Source organism: Pseudonaja textilis, chromosome 3 (assembly GCF_049901715.1).
Source record: "Pseudonaja textilis isolate UNSWEBS1 chromosome 3, rPseTex1.2, whole genome shotgun sequence".
NCBI lineage: Eukaryota > Metazoa > Chordata > Lepidosauria > Squamata > Elapidae > Pseudonaja > Pseudonaja textilis.
Window position 1 is genome coordinate 162,010,571 of NC_141992.1, and position 15,828 is coordinate 162,026,398.

Genomic DNA, 15,828 nt, shown 5'->3' on the forward strand with positions numbered 1-15,828 from the left:
GTGCACTGCTGACTTGAAAATTATCCTCAAAGAATTATCATCATTCATCAAATTATCACATCATCACATCATATTCAGTTGTGAATCCTGTACTCTTCAACGATTTAATAAATAACTTATATGAAGGATGTTTTAACAAACTTACAGATATCTCAAGACTGGGTAGGATAATTGATATCTAAAAAACACAAACCAAATTCACAAAAATTTAATAGGGTACAGAAATAGCAGAAAATGAAATTTTAGCATATATTAATACAACTGCATGCAATCAAGGATAATTCAGATGCATCAGAATAGGATTATAAAATACCTAGACCAGTAATAATACTTTAAATGCGGGGGGGGATTGAATTGTAGTTCAAGAGACTGAGACAACAGAAAGCAAAAACAATTTTAAGCTGCTTTAACAGAAATATCGTTTCTAAATTGCAGGAAGTAGATTTCCTCTTTGATCCCTCAATTGTCAAGTAAACCTTATTGAGCTCATACCATAGAAATTATATAAATAATGACTTACTTCATCAAATTTTAGATAATACTAATCTATACATTGACTACCGTGCAGATTGTATCAAAAGCAAGAGCCACAACCTACATCCCAATAACCATCACCCAAACATCCAACGTTAGGGATGCATGCCCCTTACTTCTCCAGACCCACTACTTCATATCTTAAATGCAAACTACTCAATGCAAGAAGCCTCACAAATAAAATGCATGAATTCCTCATCTTACTAAACACAGCCACATTCGACATTATATTTGTCTGTGAGACGTGGTTGAATGCATCTTTCCCTGACTCCACTACCACAGTCAGACAATATCACGTTATCGGTCTGATCACGAAATCCGTAGACGAGGTGGAGTTGCTATATTCTATAAAAAGTCTCTAAATCTAAAAAAGATTTAAATTATACAAGAGCTCGCTCTTCCTGAGATTATCATCTGAGAACTCTCGTTAAACACCTCAATCTGCTTCTTACTATGCTATCGAGCCCCTGACTATGATATAATTCATGCAAACAAGCTAACTTCACTACTGATGTGGGCTGCCTCTTGCTCACCCCCTCTTATTTCTCTTGGTGACATCAAATTGGACACTAAATGAATGTATATCTGAACCCATTCCTGCAACCCTGTACAATGCCATTACCACACTGGGACTGCATCAATTAGTATATAACAACACTAAACAACTGCCTCGACCTCATCATCTGCAACAGCTCAAACTCAATTTATGCCCTACAAATACAGGAACCATTTTCAAACAGTGACTGATTAATTTTTCTCTAAATTTATACCATCTCAAAGAGGATCATAGTGATGGAGCCCCAAAATACAATTTTAAAAAAGTCAATTATGAACTCATAGCCATTGATTATCATCTGTTGATTTGCACATTCTGTTCTCTGGATGTAATACTACAGAAGAACATTATAACACTTTCTTGCTTGAACTCGAAAGAATCATTATACTATATGTTCCTTTAATAGTCCACAAAACAAAACAAAATCTTAAAAAATCCTTATGCTATAAAAACAAAACTAAATACGTAACTAACTTCAAAAACCAACAGATAAAGGCAGAATGCACCAATTACCACTGCAACCAAGAGGAAAACCTTCTACGCACAAAATCCACCCGGGCCTTCTATAACTTTGTAAACACCAAACTTAAAGACTCAAAAACCATCCCACCCCTAAAAGGACCAAATGGGAAATACTATAGCAATGAAGCCATTAAGGCAAACCTCAACACATTCTTCAGTTCAGTCTTTGTAAATAATAATGGCTCATGCCCACTTTTCCTAATCATACCACAAGTATCTGCAATGATATTGACTTTACTGAAGATAATGTAGAAAATGCACTACGTCACCTAAAATCATCCTTATCTATTGGCCCTGATGGCTTATGTGCATACTTCTTTAAAAAAAATCTCTCCACTGCCATAGCAGAATCCCTAAGCATAATATATGAGATATCATTCAGAACCAGCTCATTACCAAACTTATGGTCTTTAGCAACGGTCATCCCTATCTTCAAAAAAGGTGACCCCTGCCTGATTGAAAACTACAGACCAATCTCATGTACGAAGTTATGGAAACAATTATTAATCAATGCATTACCGTCCACTGAGTATCAAACAATCAAACTATTATTCAACAAACAAATTGGTTTCAGAAAAAAATTATCCTGCATTTTACAACTTCTACACTGCAAAAACATATGGACTACATTACTTGACCAGGGCAAAGCAATAGATGTAATTAACATAGACTTCTGCAAAGCCTCTGACTCAGTGGTACATGACAAACTACTATTAAAATTGAAATCTTACGGCATTTCCAGATCCCTTCATAAGTGGATTACTGCCTTCCTGTCAAGCAGACAACAATTAGTAAAAATAGGAAATGCCTTATCAAACTCTGCACCAGTTAACAGTGGTGTCCCCAAGGAAGCGTTCTAGGACCCACACTCTTTACACTCTATATAAATGACCTTTGTAATCATCTTATAAGTGACTGCATCCTCTTTGCTGATGATGTAAAACTATTCAACATCACTGACAATGCTACCATACTTGAAAGTGACCTTGATTATGTGTCTGAATGGTCAAATAGATGGCAACTCCAAATCTCGACCAACAAATGCTCCGTCCTACACATTGGTAAAAAAAATCAATACACCACATACAAGCTAGGTGGATATGACCTCGTTGACCCTCACTCTGTCAAAGACCTTGGAGTTCTCATATCTGACCAAAGCACCAGAGCTCACTGCAACAACATCGCAAAAAAAATCTTTATGAGTTCTAAATCTGATCTTACGCAGCTTCTCCACTGGTAGTACTAATTTGCAAATTAGGGCATACACAACCTTTGCTAGGCCAATATTTGAATACAGCTCCACTGTCTGGAATATGCACTGCATATCAGACATTAATACAATTGAGCGAGTCCAGAAGTATTTTACAAGAGTACTACACTTCTCTGTTTGCAACAGAATACCCTACACCACCAGACTTGAGATTCTAGGCTTAGACAACCTTCAACTACATCAGCTAAGATTGGACTTAAGCATAGTTGTTGTGGTTAGCCGGCAGCAGGTGTGGACGGCTGAGTTGAGTGAAGACTCAGATGAGGGACCAGGACCATAGGGAGTGGACTGCAGCCTTCGAAGATTGTGGGGGCTGGCAGCAGCAATGAAGAGGTTCCTGAGGAGCCTGTGCCAAGTGCATGTGCACACAGGGTTGCTCTCAGGAAAAAGCAGTTGCAATAGCATGGGCAATTCAGGAGTAAGGCTGCAAGGTAATGGCCCCTCCTTTAAGAAGATAAAAGCCAGCTGTGAAGCGAACATTCTTTGTAGGAAGCAAAGACGTTTTGAAACTCAGACTTGTGGACATTACAATATCTTAAGTTGGTATTTGAAGACTCTTGTGTTGTGGAATATTTCTTATCTGTTATTCTTGGCAGTCTCACACAGTTTTGGCAAAGTTCATGCTTATCAAAGTTAATTAGTTTGCAGCAGCCTTTTAACCGGTGATTCATAAGAATCATTAAAAAGTTTCTGTTCTATGATCTTGATAAGTTCAGTATATAAGAATGTCTAAAATGGTCAAATAATGTTCACAAACAATGAACTAGAATGCTTCTGAAAAGGCTGGACAAAACTTATCTGGCTATTTCTGCAATCGAATGAAATCAAATGAAATAGGATTTGATGGAACAACAGTAATTTCAGCTACATCCTTGGCTATTGCATAGACCTGGAGATTAATGACTAGATACTTGCAACATGCCCTGCCCCACCTGTTAACTACTAAATTATGCATTGAAAGTATTTTCAGGTAATCCTATACTTACAACAGTATTTAGTAGCCATTTGAAGTTACAACAGCACTGAAAAACAGTGACTTGTGACAATTTTCATACTTATGATGTTGTAGCCTCCTCTTGGTCATGTGATTTACATTCAGATGCTTGACAACTGACTCAACTTTATGACAGTTGCAGTGTCCAAGAGTTTGTGGAATATAAAAATATATGTTGCAGTTTACTAACTGCAAAGCTAACAAAATATGTGAGGCAAGATATGTGTAGATAAACTTAGCTGTACCTTTGATTGTGAAAACTTTATCTATGGATGTGTCAGATTGGTTTAAGGAAGAATTACTATTACTGGAAAGTCTGAAGACCTAAGAAATTAAGGTTTTCCCAGCCTGAGGCTAATTATTCTCAGACTGGTTATTTTTTACAGCTTAACCTCTATTAATTCCCTTTCAGGGAGCTTCTAAAATCTGTAAGTGATGGCTACGGTTAGGGTTTGGGAGGAACAATATGTCTATCTTTCAAACGTATCATTAGTATTATATAATGAATCTCTCTGTGATGAAATTCAGAGAGAATAGAAGCGATCATTTCCAAATATTGTGGAACAAGAACACATCTTCCCAATTGAACAAAGATAAAGCAATAAGAAGGCCGCATCTTAACATAACTACTGAGAAATCAGTGTTGAAATATACATATTCCTTTTCCAACATTATGTAACCTATGCTGGTATAGGCTTTCACATTCAACATCTGTTGGGCAATGTTGGGCAACAAACCACGGGCAACTGAACATCTGTTGGGTAATGTTGGGCAACAAACCACGGGCAACTGAACAGGAACCGAATTTACCATTTGGTCAACTTCCATTTTGGAAAGATGTGCACACTTTATCCTATATCCCTTAACTTTGATAGTGATTTTTATAATTTTATATTATCCCCTTGTGTTTGGATTGTTTGAAATGTATGTCCTAATGCAATATTTTTTGTATGGAAAAAAATTGGCAGTCTGCCAGAAGATATCGATAGCAAAAAATGGGACAAACCAAAGCAATGTTGGGCAACAAACCATGGGCAACTGAACAGGGACTGAGTTAGATGACAGGAACAGACCAACTTGGCTCTGAAGATGCCGGTCACAGTTACCAGAATATAGGTAACCCTCGACTTACAATAGTTTGTTCAGTGACCATTCAAAGTTACTACGGCACTGAAACGAGTGATATGACTTTTTTTCCCCCACACTTAGGACCATTGCAGCAGCATCCCGTGGATGGTCACAGGATCAAAATTCAAACAGTTGGCAATTGACTCATATTTGTGATGGTTGGAGTGTCCCAGAGTCACATGACTACCTTTTGAGAACTTCTGCCAAGCAAAGTGAATGGGGAACCAGATTCACCTAACAACTGTGTTTAGTAACTTAACTACTGCAGTGATTCACTTAACAACTGTGGCAAAAAATTGTCATAAAATTGGGCTAAAGTCACTTAACAAATGTCTCACTTAGCAACATAAATTTGGGGCTCAATTGTGACTGTAAGGTGAAGGCTACATGTGATGTCAGAAAATTTGTTGTTCAGGCCACAGTCATTTAAAGTCTGAAGCCCAACGCTGCCTTACATTCTGTAACCTAATTCCTAACCCATTGCCATAAGGCTGTAAACTCTGAATTGGTGAATCTATTGCCATATTCTATGTGCTTCATTAGTGGTCTCCTTTTCATCTTTTTCCTTTCTGACCAAAAAGGGGAAGAAAGACAAATGGCACTGGATATGCATAGGAAATGAAAGGAATCTTAAGTTGTGCTGTTTAAAATGAAGATGGAAACATTTCAAATGTAGTAATGCCTTGAAACTTTTATCATAACTTAGATTTTGCGATTGCTTTTTCAATCACTTATGTCAGGAGGTTATCGAACTATTGGTATCACCAAGGTGTACATTCCAATTAAGGAAATTTAGAATTTCCTGTGAAATGTTTTTTCACCATTAGCTGAAGAGTTTTGTTTGCTTCTGTTATTTAATTCTCTTTAGAAAGCTCACTCTCATAATGATAACCATATACGGGACTCCAACATGCAAAATAACTGCTGAAACACACTTTTTCTCTATAAAATGTTTAGTGATTTATCATATCCATCAAAAGGAAAATGAGTTTTGTATCAAAAATGTTGTGTAGGATAGGGAAAAGAAGTGGGAGGTGAATTTGAAGAATCTGCTACTGTGTTATTTTGTATATTTTATATTGAATTTATTACATAATTCTAATAAAACTGGAATCTTAGATAATACTATGGGCACTAAATCTAATAGAATCATTTCTAAGTAGGCCTGCATAGAGAATGTTATGAAATTGGTTTTGTTGCTTCATTTTTGAAGAGGCATTTAGGTTTCTAGATGATCAGGTTTAGTGGAACAGAAATTATGATTTGCAATCTTCATAGTGGATGTGGAAATTTTATCCTTGCTTCTGGTGTTAGTAAGACTATGGGAGTGGTGATACTTGTAATTGCACTTATGATAACTATGTATTCACCAGCAATCAAGCTCAGCTCAATGGCTGAGAGCCAACTTTAGGAGGGAGGGAAGCAAACCAACAATCCAAGCAAGAAAAACTGGTTGCAGCTGTAGAAGATCATTTGTCCTGAATTCTCTCAATTTCTTCTTGGGATAATGGATTTTTGTTATAAGCATAAGAGCTCCTGTCCTAGTCTCAGACATAACAGATTTTTGTTCATAGAAATGAGAGCATTTTCTCCATTCACATAGAAGGATGGAGTTGTATTTGTAAATGTTAGAAAGTAGAATGTAATAGACTTTGTAAGGGATTGGACTTTAAGTTTAGGCTGGATTCCTTTTCTTTCCTGAAATTTTATCTTAAACCCTTGTACTCACATGTTGTGAGCCCTGAGTTTTTATTCTTGTAAGAAAAGTATGACTTAGATATAGTAACTTTGGGGTCCTTGGTGCTCTCTGAGATTGACTGATTTCTTGTGGATGTACTAGTGGCTTGCCCTGTCAGCATAAAGGACAGATACAACATATGGATACACTAACATAGTTTCAACTGTGGGAATCTTAAACATGTCCAAAAAAGGCTAAAGAATGCCTAGAAGCTTGGCACTCAGATAGATTGGCATAAGCAGGTACACAAAGATAAGCAACATCTACATACTATTCAAGAGACAATCAAAACATCAAAAAGGAAACAAAAAGACCAAAACACCTTCCCACCAGCAACTAAAATCCAGATGAGCAGAAATTAACATCAAGATTAACGCTAGACCAACAATAAAAGATTAAACAGTGTCCCAATCAAGGAGCTACTAACTCAGACGAACAAGCTAAAGTAAGCAACAGCCTAATCAAGAAACCACCAAATTCACTCCCACCAATGCTAACAGGGCAAACCATTAGTACATTAAATGAGAGCAAACATCTAGCACTGATGATGTTACCTAACTATATTGTTAGATGTTACCTTAATAATTCTTGGTTAGGACTTGAATTATTAAGTTTCTATAGTCTTAGACTCTGAATTTAACTGTAGATTAACTACATACAGTAATAAGAATTAGGATTATTAGAATTAGTGGAAGGAGGAGGATCAGGAGGAGGAGGAAGAAGAAATGAATAATTGGAGAAGATCCCAAAGTATCAAGATCTGAAAATCAAAGCTGAACAATAATGGCCTTAGTTGCCTATTGTAGTCCCATGGTTATCAGCACACAGAGTACCACATAAAAAAAAAATCTTATGCCAAATATTTAGGCTCAGGCCTGGACTAGGATTCTAATTTCAGGATTTAAAACCATCCATGATTTTACAGGCCTGATGGCTCTGCTATTGCCATAGAATGATCAATTTCATTGGAATTGCTGTCTCTGCAGCAGAACTTTGCAATCTTGGCCTATTTCATGAATATTTAGGCCAATTGACCCTAGAGAAGTCCAAATTAATAGTAAAAGAGAAAATCAGGGATATTGATAATCAAAATGAAATATCCAGTGCCCCTGAACTCTATCGCCAAATGTAAGACGATCAGAGACCTTCTACTGCAGGGTACTTTACCAAAGCAAATACAGATGGGCATTTTCCAGAGTCCATTATGTGGCCTCCCATCAGCTCTAAAAAAATTTAATGGAACTCCTTATCTGCAAAGATTTTGCCCTTGTGGATACAGGGAAATAGAAATTCTCATTTATGTTCTCATAAGGGATCCTTTCTATGACACCCAGAGTTGGGCTGTTACCAGTTTGCCCCAGTTTGGGCAAACTAGTAGTTAATTTTATCATTTTAAATGATCAGTTCGGCAAACTAGCGAACTAGCAAACTAGCGAACTAGAAATCCCAGCCCTGGCTGGCCCCTTCCACTTCACCCCTCCCCTCCCAGGAATCTCCACGCAGCCCGTTTCGGATGCCAGGTAAGTGCAGGACCCACATGAAGGCTCGGAGAGGGCAAAAAATGGGCCACCTGGAAGTTCCAGAAGCTGGGCCTCCAGAGGGCCTCTGGAGCTCAGGAAGCCCATTTTCACCCTCCTGGAGGCTCAAGGAAAGTCTCTGGAGCCCAAGCAGGGCAAAAAAATGTCCCCCTGCTGTGGTGCAGGAGGCCCAGTAGGCCATGACCACCACCCAGCAACCGGGCAAAGAACCAGTTGCTAAAAATTTTGAAACCCAACCCTGATGACACCCCAAGGTGTGGTCTGATCACCTCCAACATCTTAAAATATGAGACCCATACAGATAAATTTTATGTCTATTTTATTGTTTCTTTTTAAGGAATGCTAACCTTACATTCATATATCAGGTGGACAAATATCTTCACCATATTATAAAACTGTGCAAATCTTTTAATTCGATATATTGCTTTATTGCCCTACTGTTTTTCTCTCCTTCAATTTTCATTTATTTATTTATGTATAATTTATTGGCTGTCCATTTACCATAAGGTAACTTTGTAAGCTAAAACATAAAAAGTTAAAAACAAACATTAAAACCAAAGACAAATGGGGAGGGTGGAGTTGAAGTGGGGGGTTAAGTGCAATATGTTATTATACCATCAAGCATCACCGTTGTGCTGTTTCTCACTCGGGCCCCAAGCTGATAGGAAAAGCCACATCTGTAAGGCTCTTACTAAAAGATAGGAGGATTGGGGCCAACCTCACATGATGGGGCAAGATGTTTCAGAGGAGCAACAGCAGAGAAGGCCCTCCACCTGGACCCCACTAGTCAGAATGATCAAGCCTCCTGCCGACACAAGTGGTGTAGGCCAACCCCAGTAGTAAGCCCCTGAAGTAATCTGGACCCATTCCATGAAGGGCTTTAAAGGTGGTTACCAATATCTTGAATTGTACCTGGAAGAAGACTGATAACCAATGCAGCTCATGGGGCAGTGGTGTTACAGGGGCTATCCTGAAACAACCCATGCTGCTACACTCTGTACCAGTTGTAACTTCCAAATAACAAATAATTGTGTCAAACTATTTCTGTTTTTACTATAATCATTTTATTGCAAAATTGGGTCAAAAACAGTAAAAAAAAAAGGATATTTTATTTTGAGTTATTATACTGATAAATTATGATTCCCTAGGTCCTTGGGAAGAACTTGATGTCATGAAGGTCAACACAAGCTGAAGAATGTGATTTCACTTTTTTGGGTAAATTAGAATATTCTCCCAGTGAGGCACAAATATGATGTGGTTATGGGGCTTGTTTGCTCTGACAAACATGAGAGCTATGCCAGACCTTCAACCATCCTGGACTGGTCTCTGCAGAGAAGACAGATGGAGAGTGTCTCTCCCATAAACTATATGGTAAGATATAATTTACAGAAACATATTTAACATCCATTGTTATATAAGCATTGTTGCTCATATTCATACATCATCTTCAGACAAAATTAATTATAATTTGTTGGCTAGGACACAATTGTATGACTCATATACAATACTGAGCCCTAGTGGATTCGTATGGTTATTACCGTTTCTGAAAACAGATTAACCACATTACAAGTTAGTACTAGTGTGAATAGGAGCCCTCTACATGACATGGAAATACAGAGATATCTGTGTTGCAATATATCCTGATCTAGCAATGAACAAAAAAAGAAATAAAAATGCATAACAGTAAATAGTTAGGACCCCTTTTATTCCCCCCCAAGTCCTTGGTTTGTTGAGATAGGGAAAGAAAGAGAATAATAAATATAACTCATATAAGGTCCTCCATAAATTTTGAGGTCCTCCATAAATTTTAAAGTGTAAAGCATTTCTGGGAGAGAGAAAAGATTAAGAAATACTCTTCTAAATAAATCTTGCATTGATCAGCTAATCTTTTAACTTACTTTCAACTTTTATGATCCATCAAGTTAGAATAGCCTAATTCAGCTTGGTGCGCTCAGTGTATTGGGCAGCAGTGATAACTTGTCATATTGAGTAGAATTCCTAACATTTGAAACACAGCGTATCCAATGAGAAGCAAAGTGAGAAAAGCTGAGTTAAAACAATGTCCTGAATCAGTGTGAAATTATAGTATCCTAAGTCTGCTAGGGTCCAAGCTATCATCAGTATATTTGTGAAAGAGTCTATGAGCATATTTAGTATTGGGGCATTTGACAGAATTTAACAAAACAGGACTGCATATGTGACTGTTAAAACAATAGCTGAATTACTTTCCTTCAGCATATATTTTATCATATATACATATGGTACATACATACATACATACATACATACATACATACATACATACATACATACAGTTTATAGCTAACCTAAAACCAGAATTGCAGGATGATTTACATCTTGCACTCAGACCAACTAAATCATCATAAAAAAATCACAAAGACACGTTTCATACAAACCATTAAAATTTCAGAAAATATTTGGGCATTAAAAATAATGGAAACGATGATACAAATTAATCTTAAGGTTAGAGAAAGAAATAAAATAGGGTCACATAACTGAAAACAACCAAATAACACAAATCATAAATAAAATAGTGAAATTAGTAAAAAAAAAAACAATTGTCCCTCTACATCAGGGCTGTTAAACTCATGGCCTGTGGATCGTATGTGTCACACCCTGGCCACGCCCACACCCAGTTTAGCAAGGGGGGAAGTTGTGATATGTCATGTGATTATATGTCATGTAACAACACCATTATGACATGAGTTTGGCATCCCTGCTCTACATTGAAAATGCAATTAAAATATCCATCTTAAAATCAAGAAACAAAAATTAGGCAAGTGCAAGTCATGGATCAATCAGTATAGCCATTTGGCAGGTTTTAGTCTAAACCAGTGGTTCCCAAAGTGGGCGGTACTGCCCCCTGGGGGTTGGTGGGATGCCTTGGGGGGTGGTAAGAAGCAAGGGAGCTGGCAGGGGGTCGCTAAGATGTGGCAGGGGGGCGTTCGAGGTGCCGGTCCTGCAGGCTCACTGACTGCCGGCCACTCAGCCCATTGACTGTTTCATCACTCCTTAGCCGGTGCCTTGAATGCGGAACCCGCATGCGGTGAGTCTTGCCAAGCCTGGTGGGGAGAGGTGGGAGGTGGTGGAAAGAGGACCTCTTAGCTTGCAGGCTGCCCTCTCCAGTGGAAGTGGCAGAGGCGAGCCAGAAGGCCCGAAAGCAAAAACCCCCCAAGGTACGCAGTGGAAGGGTTGGGTAGTCCAGCGTTAGGGCCCCCTTCCCTGGAGAACAGGGGAGTGTGCAGCACCTGCCCAGCCTCCGCCTCTCCAGGCAGCTGGGCTTGCACGCAGGATGCGGGTGGGTGCAGCTGCGGCTCTCTAAGGCACGTTGCTTGGTTCATTTGGCTCTACGTGGCCGTCCTGGACATAGAACCTAGCCTCCCTCTGCAGCCCATTTCTTCTGACTGAGCACTGTGCTTGCTTGCTTGCTTGCTTGCTTAGTTTCCAAGCGATCGTCCCCTCCACCTCCTCTGGTCTGGACTGCTTCCGTATGCCTTCCTCTTCCTGGGCGGAGCATAAAGATGGGTGGAACGCTTCACTGAAGTTGGGAGTCTCTGAGCGTGTACAGAGTACCTCCCCTTGCTTGCCCTGATGGAAGTGGACCTTGGGTTGAAGCAAAGAGGGTGAGCTCAGCTGCATCGCTGCCCCAGGAAGGTTGGCATTGCAAAATTGGATGCCAAAGGGGCTGGAGAAGGGGCAGAGGGGCAGCTGCAGGGAGGGGCAGGAAGATCTTAACCATGGTTTATTCATTGACTAAGCCGGAATCAAACAGCATGCTAAACTCTAAACCAGAATGGCTGGGTTGATATATTCAGCCCGTGTTTCTCAACCTTGGCAACTTGTGTGGACTTCAATTCCCATTCTGGCTTTGCCCTACTTTCTCAAAGTGCCACTGCTGTCGCATTCTTTCTTTCTGTCTCTCCATCCATCCATCCATCCATCCATCCATCCATACATACATACATACATACAAAAGGTCTGCCTGTCTGTCTGCCTGCCTTTCTGTCTACCTACCTACCTACTTATCTATCTACCAATATAGATCTATCTATCTATCTATCTATCTATCTATCTATCTATCTATCTATCTATCTATCTATCTATCTATCTAATCTATCCATCCATCCATCCATCCATTCATCCATCCATCCAAAATGTCTGTCTGCCTGCCTGCCTTCCTGCCTACCTACCTACCTGCCTGCCTACCTGTCTTTCTGTCTACCTATCTACCTATCTATCAATATAGATCTACCTACCTACCTACTTATCTACAAATCTACTTACCTACCTACTTATCCATACATTTATCCAAACGGTCTGCCTGCCTGCCTGCCTATCTACCTACCCTGTTTCTCCAACAATACAGCCTCCCCCAATAGGAAATCCCAGCATGTTTTATAGGCATGAAATGAAATTAAGTCCCTCCCCCCAAATTAAGGCCTATATTAAAACATGCGAAATGGGGGGGGGGATGATGGGGGGGGCTTGTCGTTAGGAAATACTTCTGTTGCACACCCAGATATGGTGCTACCTGCGTTGACCCTGATACGAAGTGCCTCACCAACGCCGAGGTCAACATCCAATTTGTCACTGCCCGCCCACCCAAAGATGCAAGGGGGGGGAAATAAGTCACCCCCAAAAAGACAGCCTAGCCATTTTGGGGGGGGGGGGGCTCAAAAAAGAATAAGACCCAGGAAGAAACACGGTATCTATCTACCAATCTGTTTACCTACCTGTCTCTGTCTGTCTGTCTGTCTGTCTCTCTATCCATCCATCCATCTACCCATGTTCGAAGTACCAGCCCCGCAGGCACATTGGGAAAGTAGAACAAAGCCAGTCTGGGAGGGAGGGAGGGAGGGAGAGGGAGAGGGAGAGAGAGAGACCTGATGCATCTGATTGAAATGAGGCCTAGTTTAGACTGAGGGCCTTTTTCACATTGAAACATCTTTGCCAGCACATTAAAACCTCTTTGGCTTCTATTAAAGGTTTTGTGGTCAAGACAATCAGGAAGTTCACACATTTTGTTGACGCTTTAAACCGGATCCATTGGACCAGATCTCCACCCTAAAAATTACTTTTCCCCAATGTATTATAGTGCCAATTCTGAAGAAGGCAAAACCATGATGTACTGGTAAATTACAAGAACACACACACACACACTCCCTTTTAACCCTGCTGGAGCAGGTGATTGGACTAGAATAGACATCTCATTATCTTTCTCCTCCCTCCCTCCTTCTTTATTTCTTTTTCTTTCTGTCCCTTCCTTCCATTCCCGCTCTTTCTTTGTCCCTTTCTTTCCTTCTCTTTTCTCTTTCTTTTCTTCCTTCTCTCTCTCTCTCTTTTCTTTCTCTCTTTTCCCTCTCTCAGGCTCACCCCATTGACTTGACCTGCTTGGGCAGGTCCCTCCAATGCAGTGGGCTCAATGGGGTGGACCTGTGGGGCCGGCACCTAGAACGCGGCAGTGTCGGCATGTTTGAAAGGTAGACCAAAGCCAGAGGTCGGTAGTTTTTGCTGCAAAGAATCACAAAAGCTTCTGGGTTACACACAAGAAGGGACACACGTCAATGCAATTCAGCAACATAAAATAATAAGATACAAATAAAACAAATCAACAAGAATTGGCAAAGCATCTCTGATTAGATTTTAATCACTGCTAGAATCTAATCAAAGATGCTTTGCCGATTCTAGTGCAATGACCTGCTCCAGCAGGGTTAGAAGGGAGTGTGTGTATATGCGTGTGCATGGCTGTCAAAACTCCAAGTATCTCTGGGGAGGCCAGTCATAAATTAGAACACTTGCTAAACAACCAGCCATTAAGTGAGGACCACTTGTATTTGGTTTGCCAGTCACCTGGCCATGACCACCCAGTCACATGACCACCAAACTACACGTACCCGGTCATGTGACCAGCAAGCCACGCCCATCCAGTCACGTGACCAGCAAGCCACACTTTCAAATTAGAACACGCCCACAGAAATTTGAATCCCACCCCTGGGTAGGGGGCACCGAGGATAAGTTTGTAATACCAAGGGGGTGGTGTCACCTGGCCACGCCCACCCAGTCACATGACCAAATCACACCTACCCCATCATGTGACCAGCAAGCCATACCAGCCAGTCACGTGAACAAGCCACACCCTCAAATTAGGCCATGCCCAAAGAAATTTGAATCCCACCCCTGGGTGGGGGGCACCGAGGATGAGTTTGTAGCACCAAGAGGGAGATGGACTGAAAAAGTTTGAGAACCACTGGTCTAAACCATGACCAGATCCCCAGACCTGTTGATGCAACCATGTCTTAAGTGCAGTATTTCCTAAACTGTGAGATGAGGAGGAGACAAGACAAAGGAGATAGACAAAGACAGGAGGAAAATTGAAGAAATTTTAGTAACATGGTCATAATAAATCCATTATTCCCAAAGTTTTGTATTGTTTTCATTGTTCTTTTGTGTCCATTTTACTGTTTTGATATTTAAAGGAGATGTGTACATTAAGGGTTAGGGTTAGGGTTAAGAGCTGGGATGGCAAAAGATTTAGGATCTCTTGCTTTTAAACCTTTTCAAAAGCAAGTAGTACCGGTCTGAGGAGAATGATGTCCCAAAGGACATGGGCTATGAGAGAAAAGGCCTGTCTAAAAGGATCCATAATACATCCTTTCTACCAGATCTGATAGGATGAGTAGCTGTAACTAGGGATATTGCAGGCCCTCAAATTATCCAGAGCCATGACATAAAGACATTGATAGGTTGTTATTAGCATCTTCAATTGAACCTGAAAGCAAACTGGTAACCATGGCAATTCACAGAGCAGAGGTATAACGTGTGGAGGTGGTATAATTCAGGAGGAATACATCTGAATGTTGTGCTAGTGCATTTTGCACATACTGAAGCTACAGAATCTCTTCAAGGACAGCTCATTTAGAGTATGTGGTTAACCGCAATTTTATTGTTTGAAAAAGTAGTCCTCAAATTTAGATGACTCATTCAGCAGCTGTTTGAAGTTACAATGGCACTGAGCAATTGCAATTTAGGCTCAGACCCTGAAATTAATGTAATTGTAACACTTCCATGGTCACATGAGCAAAATTTGGGTGCTTGACAGCTTGTATTTTTTTATTTTGTTCTGATTTAAATACCATGTTAATAGCAGTGGTCAGTAAACTATGGCTTCCAGGCCAAATCTGAGCTTCTGTCTGTTTCTTTTTGGCCCACAAGAAGACAGCAAGTGGGCAGCAGATGCCACCTGCCTTCTATTCTGCTAAGTCTTTCTCTTTCTCCTGCCTAATTAACTAATCATTAAATATGAAGTAGCTGCAGGAGTTTTAATATTTCTTCATTATAGCCTATAGTTGAATCTGTGATCCAATTAAATTCTGAATTAGGTTAAAATCTGAGTAACATCTGAATAGAATCTTATATATGAATATTGAATTAGAACTTGTATGAATTTGCACATTACTGTGCTATAAAAAGAAGTTGAGCACCACTGAATCTAAGATAAGAAGTTTGAGCATATTTTCTTTTTCAATT